Raw genomic sequence first — 16,098 nt, 5'->3', positions numbered from 1 at the left:
CATTTGATGTTTGATTGAAATCATGAACATGTTAAGATATTGGTTAATTGCTAGTTGGGCAAAATATGCCAGTCAAAAGTTTGGACACACTTTCACCTGTATGAGAAAATGTGTCCAAACTGTTGACTGGTAGTGTATTTGTAATTGTCCAGGAGGATGTGGATCATTTATAGAAACTTTAAAGTACAAGTGGGGTTTATTTTCCATGTAAGACAGAACAGCATCCACTCGGGCAGTTTGAAGTTGCTACGATTGTGATCTGAACAAACTAAAACATACAAAAAAGTAATGTTTTAGTTTATTCTCTGTGAGTGGCTGCATTTAATCTAGTCATAGTAACAATATTCAATGACAGATGGTTTACAACAATGTTATAGTGCACTATTTCTTTGTAGGTGTGTTTATAATATATACTGAGAAGAATATTAAATAAATTGACTTAACAATTTTACAGCATTCATTTAGAACTTGATGGAAACTTTGATGTTTTATGAACACCTGGTTGTACATGTCTGTATATGATCGATGTTTTACTGTGTTTTCAATCAGTTATAAGCTGTTTACTTACCAGGTATGAGTGCTTTTTTAAGCAATGACCTTAGAGTGCATCATCAACCAGTTGTTCATTTCCGTACTGCCAAATAAATGCAAAATAGTCAGGATCAAGAAAGGGTATTACAAATATCTTGTGTTCTCTTTTATTATTATTACAGGATTTCATCCTTTAAGGCAACTGAAATTCTTATTTTGATGGTAATACTAGAAATAATAGAATGTCATGGAAAAGAAAGAAGCAGTTGTTACACCTCCTTCTGTTCACCAGAAGAGGTCGCTAAAGGTCAGCTAAAGAATTACCACCACTCAACAGAGTAAATAAATGCTTGTTCTTCTTAAAATAAGCACTGGAGACAGACACGCACCTGGAAACTGGGGCTTTCCAGATCAAACAGCCAGCCTTCAGTGGGTTCGAGACAGTCACCATCTTTGGACAATCTGCAGGTGGCATCAGCGTCTCGCTGTTGGTGAGTATGAAGGGCTGTTTTTAGTTATTTGATCGGAGCTGAGGCGATAATTACCCGGGTCTACTGCAGAGTCATTTGACCCGGCTCTGAATGCCGATTGTAACCTTTCCCAGTAAGCAAAAAAGCTGAGTGTTAGCGGGTTTTTTGACCAGTGGGAAAGCGGCTTATGTGTCAGCCCTGTGACTGACTGGGTGATCAGTCCATGGTGTACCCCGCCTCTCACCCTGCCCCCTGTGACCCCGACAGATACTGGATGGATGGATGACAGCTGTTGTTTGGCGTATAAAAAAGCAACTGTTCGCTCTATCAACTTCAAACTTCAAAGTACTTCATCAAAGTTTTGTGCTCACAGCTTGTTTATGCAGCGGAGAAGTCTGTTAAATACTACATATGTCCACGCTGGGTGAAGTTTACTGACACTGTGGAGGAACCATTTCTGTCTTTTAATTGAAATTTCCATTTGCAGCTTATTCTAAAGTGTTTTTTTTATTATAATACATTAACAACACATATAAGGAAAGCTTTTTCTAGATTTTTTTATGTTTTAGTTTCAGCTATTTTTGGGTCCAGCTATTGATGGCGTGTTCCTGACAGGCCCACCTGAGGATGTTTTAAAGAGCCAAGAGTTTCAGAAGGTTCCTATGCTGATTGGAGTGACCAATCATGAGTTTGGATGGATGCTCCCACAGGTAAACTCTACTAAACTAAACAAGTTTAACTACTTGTATCTGGAGGACATGCACATTAACTTACAAGGATTGGCAGTATATTAAGATTTACATGCATTTAACCAAAACATATTTTGATGGCCTTTTTGCTCATTTTCAAAAGATGCAATGCAAGAATATCAGTAAAACCTTCATAGTACAGTTTTTCCACATTAATTGTAAACACTTAAAGTGTTTGGTTTAGCTGACATACTGCCTGTGCCCTGATCAGCTCTTAGTACCTCCCGGATGGGATCAAGGTATGGAGAGGGAAGATGTGCTATCAGTGCTGGACATGTTCTTTCCCTCTCGTGTAAGTGACCGCAGTGCAGTTTTGAACGTATTCACTCAACTGTGCAAGAGAGCCAACACACGGATGCACATTCAGTGATTTATTTACATGATAAATAAACAAGCAACAGTGATTATATGTACCAACAGATTCCTTCAAACTTTCAGAAACACGCTGAATAAATAAATGTTACTACACATTTTTTCTTCTTCTCTCACAAGCTCTATATTTCCTCTTTTACAGGCCTCAGGTGCAAATGAACCGATACTGAATGAATACATGCAACAGAGCGACTCTCCACAAAACACGAGGGATGCTCTCACGGAGATTCTCAGCGACAAGGTCCTCGTTCTCCCCATACTGAAAGTGTCTGCGTACCACCGAGGTACTTTCAAAACATTTCAAAACAATTACAGCCCTCATGGTCTTAACATGACGTGTATGATGCTTTCTCCTGGCAGACACTGGTGTGCCTGTGTACGTCTACGAGTTCCAGCATTCACCTCTGATGCACAGTGGAAAAGGACCCACTTTCGACCACTACACTTTGTTTTTCCTTGGTATCCCTTCTGTACTGGGCACACTGTGATTACAGGTCCAAGAAACAGAAAGATCCTTCATTCTTTTTTGCAACTTTGACTAATACTATCCATGCATACAGTGTTTGGGCAGTGCAATAATTGACATCACCCGTGTCAGAAGAAGAGGAGGAACTGAGTACAATCACATTGGCTTACATTGCAAACTTTGCACGCAATGGGTAGAGTATTTTTTTATGCTTTACTAGAGGTTTTTGTTTCCCAGGGTAAGTTAAGTGTTTTTTGTGTGTGTTTGCGTGTTCCACATAGGTCTCCTAATGGGCCTGGTGGAATGGCCTCATTATGGCAACAACCAAAACTACCTGAAGCTGAACCTGCAGCAGACTGCTGGCCAAGGACTGAGCTCATTTCCTGGTTGCTGTCCTGCCAGAGAAGCTAGCAAAGTCTCACCCTGCTAATGATGAGCTCTGATCTGAGACTTCAGTAAAGTGCAGTCCACATTATCAAACAAAGAGTGAGGAGTAGATTGATTTTCACGGTTTGTTTTCTAGAGTATAACGCGCTTGTATCACCATATGGTGAGGGTTGATTTGACGGATCTCCCAGTTTGGACATTTTGCCTGAGTTGTGCAGTTGCATTCAAGTACAGCCTGTGGTGTCCGAGTCACCTGGAGAAACAGAGACACCATGTTAAAGTATGCATGCCTTTGTTCTATATTTCCTGTAGTTAACAAGGAAGGATAAAAAAGACTTTCAAATGAGATGTTGTACCTGAGATTTTAGGACGCGTAGCTCACTGTGAACTTTTCTCAACCTCTTCTCCACTTCCAGAGACTTCTCCTTCAGCTTCTCTCGGTCCTTTCGCTCCTTCAGAAAGTCCTCCTTGTAAACGTCTGCCTAAAATAGAGGACATAGAAATGTTATTTAATGATTCATACGGGCATTTGGTGAAGTGTATTAAAGGAATAGTTCATAATTTTGGGAATCATTCTTAGTGGGATGAGAAGATTGACAACAATCTCGTGTCTAGGCTAGCATAGGTTAGCATACAACTGGATGCAGAGGGACAAAGTTAGCCTAGCCTTTTCCAAAGTTTAAAAGGTGCCTCACTAAACCAGTGTTAGTTGTTTTATAATTCCTGTTTGCGTACAGCATAAGGAACAAGATAGGCCGACAACTTATTTATTTGTAAAATATAGACTTTGGAAGGATTTTTACCTTGTCCAACCTAGCATATCTAATTAGGCAAGTTGTTTACATAAGCAGCTTGTTAGCTTAGCTTAGCACAAGGGCTGAAAACAAAGGGAAACAGCTAGCCTAGCTCTTTCTGAAAGTAAAAAATGTTCTATCTACCTTAAATATGTTCAAAAAAGTGTAAAATAGCAATTTGTGGTTTTGTGGGGACCTGTATGATTATTTCTCAGACGGGGGGAGGTTACCGCTCCTGGCCAAGAAATAGTTCCACACGTATTTCCACACAAAACCACATTTTTTCTTATTAATCTTTATTTTTCTGTATGGATCAAGCTAATTTCATGTTGATAATTTAGCTTTAAAGCTGCTGGTAGACAGCTTTGTTACTTGTGGACAAAGCCACAAGTGTCTGCCTCTATTTCTAGTCCTTATGCTAAGCTAAGCTAACTGTTTCCTGTTTTTAACAAATTAAAGATACAAGTTTGGTATCAATCTTCTCAGCAAACTTCCGGCAAAAAAAGTGAATGTGAATAAATGAAGATGAACAAAGCTCACTTGATGTTTCCAGACTTGCTGTAGTGTTTCACTGTTCACTTCACGAGGTTCAGTAGTCTGAAGTGAATCCTCTAGAGCCTGTAGAAACATTTTAAATCAAATTTTATACCACTGTAGTTGCCTCCGATATGTAATTGTTTTGATGTGAAGGGTGTTTTAGGTCCCTCGATCTGTAACAGGAGCGTGTTTCATATTGAGTTACCTTGTTTAGTCGTCTGATCTCCTCGTGCTGATGCTGCCCTCTTCGGATTAAAGTGCTATTTTGTGCTCGCAGCTCCTTCGCCTCCATCTCTGCTTTTAGTAACTTACAGTGGACATCGGCGTCACAAGTCTGTGGGATTATTATAAATTATTAACATGTTTCAACAGATTAAATCCAACTTGGAACGAAGACAAAGTCAAATCAGAAGGACGGTGAATTTGTCCCCTTCTTACCTTCTCTTTGAAGTACTGTCTCATGGTTCTGTACTCTTTTGCCCATTTCTCATTAATAGAAAGAAGCTGTGTGAAACAGAAAGAACATTTGAGTACTGAAATGTCCGTGTGTTTGTGGATGGACATATATCTCACTTCTGAAATGTACTCACCTCTTGCTTCTGCTCCTCCAAGATAACAATCCGTGCTTTCATTCTGACTGCACTGCTGGCAGTTGCTTCTTCTAACTGAAGTTAATAAAAGAGGAACTGTTAAAATATGGCACAAAATACGTCCGACTATACTAGTTATGCAACGTGATTGTTCACTAACTTCCTTTTACACATTTTTGGAAGTTTTGTATGGGAGTGTTGCCAGTAATATGAGCATGTTAATTTCCTTGTGGTCGGGAAACAGATTATGACAGCATAAGAATGAATATGTTCGCACGGCACTATCTTCCAGTGTTGCAACTGTTAATATTACCTGGGTGTCTCCCTGATGACCGTCTGGATGATAGTCTGCAGCTGGATGAAGCTTTTCTTCAACGGAGCGGTCCACCACACATAAATCATAACTGAAAGCATTAAATCACATGACCAAAAATTTAATTTATTTAACTTTATATTAAAACAAAGCCAGTAAATCGCAAGTCGAACATGTGAGATGTCTCACCTGTCTATATTTGGCAGTGATGGATACAGTCTGTTGGTCGTGACAGTTTCACCGGCCTGTGATCGCTCCACAGGAAGCCTGTGTGTTGTGTTTTTGTGTAGAGACTGTCAAAACACAAAAGAGAACATCAATTATACATAACAGACAGTTGAAATCAAAAATAAACAACGGCAAGTTAAATATTAAATGTATTGCTTAAATTATCTATCAAGCAAAAATGGCAAAAACTTTGGTATTTTAATGCAGTTTGTTAATAATATGGACATAAGCTCTTCTATGTTTAGTCAATCAAATAACAAATTGTAATATGTAATAATATTTAGGCTAATGTTTTAATATTTAAGCAAAAATGCAGATGCAGATCTGAAATGTTGTGATTGTAGGCTACATGACGGATACGCTGTACTGATGGTGCAACCTGCCTCTGCCTGAAAATGACGGCTGAGTCAAACCCACAGAGGATGTGAATTATCTCCGCACACTCACGCGATCTCACACACACACACACACACACACACACACTCTGCTGCACGTGGCTCTCACATACATTCATACAACCTGATCTGCACGAGTATCATCTTTAAGCAGGAGTCATTAATCTTGTTGACGGAGTAAAACAGTCTACAGTGCAGTTAAAAGTAAAACCTAATTCAGTTAAATAACGAAATTATCTCCTGAGTGCTCGAAGAATGCAGGTGTCGCATAAAAACCTAGTAACTAAATCTTTTTAGCTAGTAGGAGTAGGATTTCTAAAACAAACAAACTTTATAACACTTAAATAACTAAATAAATATGCTTAAAGTCACTTTAAATGTGGAGAAAATATATTAAAAAAATCAACTCACCATATTATTATTGTTTAAGGTCCAGGACACGTGCTGATCCCACAATAAATAGAATTTGAATCAGCCAGTCGCTCAGTGTGCAAGTTATACTGACGATCCTGTGTGACGTGACAAAACCAGCGTCGTCCAATCAGCTGCCGGGATTCCCTCGGGGCTCGTGCGGTCATTGGGCTGAACCGCTGACGGAGTTTGTCGAGGAAAGGAAAGTACAGGCGATTGATCAGCAGCACGAGCGGTAATCAACGATGTGTTGACGGACCAAATCGATGACTAAGAGAAAAATGTACCTCCACACTGCAAGAAATGTCTCATTGCTCACATTAAGTTAAGTAACATTGAGTGTGGTAATATTTAGGAACTTTATAAATTTCATTATTATAAATTAATACAACGAACACAAAATAGCAATGAAACACAAAAAAGTCATAAAAAGATAAAAGATGTCAAATAAATGTCAAAATAAACAATTGTTAAATTCATTTTTGAAGAAATTTAAGATTTTAAATAAAAAAATTTTTATAGGGCCTATGAAAAATAATAATAAAGCCAAACATACCTTGGCTATTTTAATGACATAAACAAACTAGACATGATGACTTAATGTAAAAAGTCTCTCTTTAAGGTCTTCAATATTTTAAGAAAAGGCTTGCTTTTGTAATTGGATCTCTTTCAATTAAAGGAAATCAGGCTTTGAAGAATTTAATTCTAGTTTCAATCGAGAGAAAGGGGAAAAGAAACTACATGAAATCGTGAGCTATGGGAAGATTCGTTTGTTTAAAGCAGGTGCTAATGATTTATGACGTAACAACCAATTAAAAATTATTATGGAATTACAAAATCCTGCAGCTGTGAGCAAAAAACGACTGTAGCCCTGCTTGAGTTGAATACTTTATGGTAAGTAAAGCAGATTACTATTGGAACCATAAGACACACACCTCCTGCTAGCTAGCAGCTGCAGCTAACGTTAGCCTGAGCGAAATCTCTATTTAGACAGGGGCGTGAATTTCCGGGACGTAAAGTGTTCTAGTAGCAGTAGTCAAAGTAAATGTGGAGAGTAAAATCAGGCGGATGTAATACGCCGAAATGACATCCCGGCTCCCATCAGCGGCCTTCTGACGATGATAAAGCTTCTTATTAATCTCTGTAAACAGACATCTGCATGCTAACCGCTAACAATCCATTCTAGATCCAAAATTCAGCTTGAGATAAATTCCCTGAGGCGGTGCCACGAAAGCCGTTCAGCGTTCAAATTTCCCGACTTCAACGAATGCATCAGAAATGATGGATTCGACCTCCGTTCAAAACAAACGAGCATTTAAAAAGTAGTTTTGTTCTCCTCTTGAGGACATACCTGACAAATCTTCATTTTGACTTCTAACTAATCCGCATCATGATGTTGAAATTTCGGCAAAGGTAAGACCCGTTAATTACATGTTAATCACAAGAAAAACAGATTATTTTTGTATACAATGCAGCACGTGGAAAAAGAAGTCGTTTATTACTAACCGCCGGCTATATGTCCTGGTGTACACAGGTGTCCCCAGAGGCTATATAGTCAGACTATAGCTGATGGGATACGAGATTGGCCGCGATTGAGCGCAACATGACAGAGGTAGCTTACTTTTAACTAACAATGCTAACTTACTGTATGCAGCTCAGACCAATGCCATAGATAGGAGGTAGCATCTCCATCTACTCTCAGTGTACGAAACAGGCGCTGCCATCTTGCGCTGATTAAGTCATTTGGAGCCAGAGCTGCGCAGTACTGCCTGTGTTAGTAGGGGCTCGTCCTTTTTCAGGGAAGGCTAAAGACCCTGCTAGCCCCTTCTTTTGCAACCAACAACATGAAATACCAACAAAGTAAGATAAAGTCAAGTGTGCTTTTGGAATCGAGCCGGAGATCGACATTTTTTACAGCGGGCAGGCTGCACTTTGAAGCGCGGTGAGTGAACCGAGAAGCCGGAAATCGTTTTTTTAAAGACTGATATCAACACGAAACTGTCCAAACAAACAAATCACAACTAACGTGGGAAAATCACACATCTCAGGTTAATTTTATTGCTCAATCTTTGCACAGGCTGTTCTCAAAGGTGTTGACTCAGACATGTTTCAAGGAAGAAGGAAAGGGGAAAATACGCTGCAGCTCCTCCTCCAGTAACCGGTACAGTGCAGGGGAGTCAACCCATAGCTGCTCATTTATTCTTATGTGTAACTGAAACCTAATATTTCTTCACATGCAAAGCTGTAAGACGACCCTTTCCTTCTTTTTGGGAATCTCCTCCTCAAATTAAATTCGATCAACCTGTTGCCCAGAAATGTGATCACCCTGAGAGTTGTACAAAAAGCTAACACAATGTATTACAAGTTGTGTGCATGGAATTTTTTTGGTGAAGTAGGAGCTTCCACTTTCATTAGCCTATTTTAATCAGATGTTTTGGCAATGTGATTTGGGATATCCAACTTCATAGTGAGAAACTGCTTCTTTTAAAATTAGAAAAAGAAAAAAGTGAATGTGTATTTTTGGATGGTGGAAGTTTTTTGTAGTTTAAATTGAAAATATTACATAAATATACTTAATTACTTTCTTGCCAAGAGTTAAATGACAAGATCTGTGTTATAAATAAGATAAGATAATACTTTATTGATCCCAGAGGGGAATTTTTTGTGTTGCAGCAGTACAAAGACAGAATAGCAAGTAAGTAAATACAGTGTTATACAACTGTTATACAAGTACGAGTAAGTGACAAGATAAAGGGACAAGTTAAAGTGACATTGTATGTAGGATGAGAGTATACAGTATGGTATGAGGTCTAAGGCATACGATATGGGACAGTATAAGGGGCGGTATAAAAGTGGCAAATAAATACAGTGTGTATATTACAGCCATAAAGCTAGAACTGTGACATGCAGGCCTTGCTTAGCTTAGCACAAAGACTGAAAGGAGGACACAGCTAGCTTAGCTCTGAAGGTTTGTGGCCTAAAGGAAGTTTCAGACCCCTCATATAATACCACAGCTTGTTTTTACAATTTATGTTTTCTAATGACAAACAAATATATATAAATATAATATAATATATTATTTCTTTACTTTTGGACAGAGCTAGACAAGGCATTTTCTGTTGTGTCATTTTGCTACTGTAAACTAAGCTAAGTGCATGGGGGGAAGAATCAGCTAAATCCGCCCACACACCTCAAAGGAAAGTTTGTTGTAGGATCATAAAATGAGATATAACTTCCTTATAACTAAGCTTTAAAGCTGTAAATTATTTTAACATTTGTACTTAAACAGGCTCGCTGATTTCCCCCTCTCTCCATTCAAGCGTAGCTACGCTAGCGACCTGTTAGCTACAACATAATATTCAGCGTATGTAGACATTAGAGCAGTATTACGCTCTTTTTACGCTGCGGTTCCGCCTCAACGCCGTAACAAAGCTCTGCCGTCATGCAGCCTTTGCCATTTTACATTGGACCTAGCAACGCCAGTGTAAAGCTGCCCAAGTGTGTGTTTTTATATAGCGTTCCGGCATTGATGAAACAAATCTTTCTCAAGGTGTAAACAAACAGCACGTGCTTCAGATACACACACACGGTGCTGTTCCGCCCTGCCGGCTCCGCCGTTTACACAGACGCCGTTACGCCTGTTACTACCTCCGATGCCAGCTCAGAGGCAGAACGACTTCGCCCCACCATTCTGCCTCCGTACGTTCTACATAGAACAACGGAACTGAACAGACGCGTAATAATCCCGCCTTGAACTGGCAGTGTAAAAGGGGCTTCAGTCTTCTCATCCAACTCCTCGGTAAGTGAGTAAGTGTATTTCCCAAAATTATACATTTCATACTTCCTGGTGACATTGCTAGTGTTAGCATAATTTTGCATTTACATGTAGTGTTTAAAGCCCTTAAACCAGTAACTGTTTGGGGAACACATTCTGACTCAACCTGAAAAATTCTCTCCACAAAACCACTGACGATAAAAATGCTAATGTTTTAGTATTTGAAACAGAGTTGATAAAATACTCATTGGTCATGTAGGCAGACAAAACCAGGTGAATTATTTTATCTCTTAGCTAGCTAGCATAAACCATCTTGTAATGATGGATGTCTATGGTTAAGTGCCATGTATGAGTATGATAATGTTGAAAATTAGTTTTAATTCAAAGTCTGTGATAGACGAATATGTCTCTTTACTGTAACAGCCTTGTCTTTCTCTTAAAAGATGCCATACAAAGACTCTATTAGGAAGGTCATGTCAGTGGTATTGCCAGTGAGTTAAACTGTGAAAATGTTAAATGACTTGTCACAGAACCCCGTGCTGTGGTTTTACAGAGGGGGCGTCCTTCACGTACAACACCTGTGCAGAGAGAACCCTGGATGTCTCTTCCCAGCACCGACGCAGCCTGTTTACGGTACGTGTGACACAGCAGCAAGTCACCAGAAAGGAAAGAGAAGGTAAAGACTGTTCTGCTGAGCCTCCTTCTTCCTGCCACAACAATCTCACGCTGAAAGTTCACACCGCACTTCTTAAGTTCCGGCCTGTGTTGCCATACACACGCCCTCGCTTCACACATACAATAGATAAGACATTTTGTGGCCTACACCTATGACGTATACACCTATTTATGAGCACTTTATTTTATTTTTAGTGGTGTTGTGGTTTTATATATCTGCATACACCTTCATCTAACCTAAGAAAGCATCTTACAGTTTCACGTGAATCAAAAAAGAAAGTAAAAATGTGTGTAGCATTAAAAACAAGTAGCTCAAGGAGTTTGTGTGGCTGTGTTATTTGAGAGAAGTAGCCACAAAACTGAGAATGAGAATTACCTCTCAAGTTCTGTCTCTGAAAAACGCTCGACTTAATTGCTTGTTCTGTTTCTTAAATTAAATCAGACAAAGCTAAAAAAATCTGCTTTCATTTTTGCTCAGATGATTTATTGTACGATTACAGTCAATGTTTGCACAATTTAAAACTGCCAGACAGTTTTTTTATTGGCTTACCTTAATATAATCTCCAAAAATCATTATCAGTTTAACAACACAATATTATTTGAATATTTAAATTTTGCAACCAAGTAAGGAGTGAAATCATCATCTTTTTACCATAAAGTGAAACATTTTTAAAAAGTAATGAGACATAAAATATGAGTGGAATTTAAACCCAAACATTTTTGTTAAAAATACAAAAGGTAATCATATGATGAATTTAATAATCACAGAAACACACGACGTACGTGATTTGAGGCTCATAACAGTGTTTGCAAATGTCTGAGAAGTTGTCGGTTTATGAACTTTTTCTCTCACTACCCGATTGCACACCATAAATGTCTTATTAAATGAGGAAGTTCCTGGTCATGTAAGTCTGAAGGACACCTCACGACTAAATGATTTGATTCAGGTCAATAATTGTAGCTTGACTTTTGATTTTCTGTAGCAGTGAAGCAACAAGCCCATTTCCTTAAATGGTTCCCTGTACTTTGGTAAGCACATTACATTGATATAATAATCCACCTCATATATTCAGTTGTTTAAAAATACAAAGGCTAACTTGTACGATGCGGTTCTACTATATGTGCAGCATATATCTGTGATATGATATCTAAGATATCTCGGCCCCCGTAGTCTGTATTTGTATCAGAGATACACTTCATGATCTTAGATCTACAGTGAGAGACAAAATATCAGGTTAGATAATGTACTGTGCCACAAAAAATACAAAACATGTTGATTTTTATATTTTTATATCTCACACACAGCATGGTGTACTTACTCAGGTACTTCACAGCAAGTATATTCTATGTTTGGATCCAGGCGTAAGTCCTTTAAATTCTCAGAGGCACAATTTGACCTATGTCAAAGAGATACATGAAAAAAGTCTTGGGAAAGTGTGCCCAAACTTTTGACTGGCAGTGTATATATACATATATGACACATACATGACATATACAGTACATAACATGCACAGAAAAATCACATATGGTGTGAACAAAATGCATAGGCTAATTAAAAGAAAGGAAACGAGGCAAAACATTATTTAAAACAACGTAAAGAAAATTTTACACAGATTGGTTTCAGGTGACTCATTCTATTGGCTAAGGTAAACTCACAGACATTGACTTAATGATCGTCCCATACAGAGTTAAATAGATGATAGAGCAAGATGCTTTGGGTTGTGGCTGCCTTGTGATTGACAACTCGCTACCATGGCAACTGGAAAAATGCCTTGCACAGCAAATGGTTGTTCTAAAGAGTTATTTGATTTGGTATATTCAGAATAAAGTCTATTTTTTGATAGCTAAATTAGCATTAATATCATAGTTACTGTGAATTCCAGATGCACCTTGCTTACCAAGCTAGCACTAGCGTAAGCTGACAATTTGGCATAACCCCTCACTCCTTGCCAGCTCCACCCACTCGACCAAATATGATAACTTCTAACAACAAAAACCCCGAGATAGTGACAGCCAAATAGCAGATTTAAAACGATCAGACCAACGGGTGACAGCTCAGTGGTTATGTCTACTTCTTATACAAAGTCTATGGTTTTAGTTATATGAGAAACTCTATGTGAAGCCTGAAGTCCATGCATGTAAAGGCCTGTGTGCGTATGAAAACTAACTCTTCATTTCTCTAGCACTTTACCATCATAATCTTTTGTCTTTAAAAACTCACGACTATTATTCAAATATTTGTGAGCGTAGCTGCGGTGACATGACCGATAAAGTTGAATTTGAATGACAGTAAAAGAGATATCAATGTTCATACCTTATTGTAGGTTCATCATTATCTCTGAAGATATAGCTGTGTAATTGTTAACTTCACATTCTCATCATGTTGGTAACAGGATTAGATAATAGGAGACGGGCCATCATGCAAAGTCAAACTCCCTACATGCAAAGTCAAACTGACTGAAAAATACAAAGAGGACTTTCAATTCTCTGGCCAACAAACACTAGATTTGTGTTTTGTGACCTAATTATGTTCATAGTGTATTTTAACATATTGTCCCTCAAAGTATTAAACTAACAACTACTTGTTAGTGGGAGGGAGAGGAGATGACGTGTATGCCGCCTTGGTGTTGGCATAAAACAGGTCCACTATTTTATTAAAGATGAAGCAGAGAAATAATCTCTGTCAGCTACACTTCTTCGACACTACTGGGACTGACCATAACCTTCCTGTGTACAAACCTCTGGTTCACAGACAACCAGATGTCACCCCCACTGTTAAAAGATGGACCGACGGGGCTGAAGGGGCTCTCAAGGATTGTTTTGAGTCAGCCTCCGGGAAGTGTTCTGTGGGGATCACGGTGGTGGACTTTCACAGACTCTTACAAGTTCCTGGGTGTTCATCTCAACAATAAACTGGACTGGACAGATCACACCAATGCGCTCTATAAGAAGGGCCAGAGCAGACTCCATCTGCTGAGGAGACTCAGGTCCTTTGGAGTGCAGGGAGCTCTCCTGAGGACCTTTTATGACTCTGTGGTGGCATCAGCCATCTTTTATGGAGTGGTCTGCTTAAGCAGCAGCGCTATGACTGCAGACAGGAGGAGACTAAACCAACTAGTGAAGAAGGCCAGCTTTGTTCTGGGCTGCCCCCTCGATCCTGTGGAGGTGGTGGGAGACAGGAGGATGATGACAAAGCTTCTCATGGAGATGCTTCACCTGCCGGATGTGACAGAGAGATACCGCAAGTCCTTCCTTCCTGCGGCAGTTTAACCAAACGTGCTCCCAGTAGAACAATAAAAGCACATTTCAATACATATATATATATGCACTGTATTGTTTTTGTGTGTGTGTCAGGGAGCTCACTGGTTGTACTCAACCGCCCCAAAATGCATTGCAGCTATTCAGCTTCTTCTATGGCAGAGGTGGACCGGAGATCAGACCGGACATACATAAACGATTAAGTCACGTGATACGGAGAAGACGGCTCTGAGTGTGATGCCAACGGCATCCTAATAGCCAGGTTAGTAGGCAGTATGCAGTACTGTTTGAGTATGTAGCAGGCAGTACGTTAGTATGCGGTTTCGGACACAGCCCTTGTCTCTCGTGTTGATCCACTTCCTACCTTTGTGTGTTTTCCTGCTTGTTTGATTACGTGCCCTGCCCTTATTGTTTTCACCTGCCTCTCTCACCTGTGTCTAATTATGATCACCTCCCAAGTTTATTTAGTCTTTGTGCTCCCTTGTCTCAGTGTCAGTCCGTATGTCTTTGTCCGCGGAACCCTTAGTAAGACCCTTATTCTAGTTGCATGTGTTTTTCTCTCGTGGATTGTAATGATTTTAGGACTCTTCTGTTTTCTCCTCATGACTCATCGTGTTTTCCTTTGTTCTGGTTGGATTTACAGTTGGATCTGCATACACGTTTGTCTAACCTTAGGCAGCAGCTTCCAGTTTGAAATGATCAAGAAAGAAACAAAAGAACGTTCATTTTTGCTCAGATGATTTATTGTACGATTACACTCAGTAAGACAACATTTGCACATTTGAAAGATCAGATAACTGCATGATCTATTCTTCTTCTCACCAACATTTTTACCTCATATCGGATCAAATTCGCACGAACTGAAAAGAAATTAAAACAAATTTAAGATACATCTTCTATTTTGAGATTTGTCTTGTCTAACTGTGTAGTTTGAGATGGAGTGCAGAAGCCTTCACCAGCACGCTCCACAGGTCTTCTTTTCTCTTATGCACTTCTTGATGTGTGACCTACAGTGAAGCAAATAACAAGAGGAATTTACATGAATGTTTTTTGACAGCAACAGCAGAGTACAATGTTACTCGTGACCTGCGGTGAACTTACTGAGTCACTTCCTTGCAAGCATAAACAATTTCTTTTCCATTCAGGATATTGTTTAAATTCTTGAGTGACTCGTTGTTGCACTGATTCCTGAAGAAAAGAAATGCAGGTATATCGGCCTTTATCAGTTTGTCTTTGTACTTATTTTTGTATTATTAAAAGAAAGAGCAGGAGCTATTATCATTTTATCAACAAAAATTTTTTAAAACTACCTACAAAAAGATTATTTAAAAAGCAATGTGGCGAAACGTGCTAAAAAATTACAAGGAAAACATACTTATTCTCCTTAGCAACCAGAACAACTGTGAGCTGTGCCACCCTGGGTGATCGAAGATTTGGAACCTCAACACCTCCAAAGAAACTAACAACAAAAGAGCAACAGTTTAGAGGAATACATCAGCTCTAACATAAAGCAGCGTTTAAATGTTCAAGTGAAGGACTGAGAAACTTTAGACATAAAAAACATTAGAGTTTATCTTATTTAACATCTCTGACTCAATACACAATAAAGTTATTGTTGTAGTGACTTTTAAACAAGAATAGAGCCACTGTTCACTGCGGGGGAGCTGCGGTTTCCGACTCACTCTGATGTTTTGAAGTAAACCCGGAGTTCGGTACGTTGCATCAAAATCATATTTATTTGTCGACTTGCAGCGCACTAACATAAGGATTAACCATTCACCTGCCATCACCTGTCTCCTCCTTTATCTCTTCTATATATGGACATAGAGGTAGGCGGCTTCTTTACTGCGGCCACGGTGCAAATTAAAGGGGCAGCAATTAATGGTGATGCAAAAATAATAATAATTATGAAATTCTCAAACATCTCAGACCATTTGAAGAAAGCAAAAATGGCTCCAACAATTGTTATTGTTTTTGTTATTTCAGAGGCTCTGAAAGTCTGTGGCTCACACTTGCTGACATCCCAACTGTTCGAATGTTCTGTGCATATAAAACATTTTGTGTATATAAAGCAAAGCAACGTTAAAACATGTTTTTCATCAATGAAGAGTTCATAAAAACTGCCAACTTGGCATGTGTAGTGCTGC

This window comes from Semicossyphus pulcher, unplaced genomic scaffold, assembly GCF_022749685.1.
Source record: "Semicossyphus pulcher isolate SPU_LCO1_2020_fin unplaced genomic scaffold, fSemPul1.0.p SCAF_18, whole genome shotgun sequence".
Taxonomy (NCBI): domain Eukaryota; kingdom Metazoa; phylum Chordata; class Actinopteri; order Labriformes; family Labridae; genus Semicossyphus; species Semicossyphus pulcher.
Note: the sequence above shows the minus strand (reverse complement) of the source record.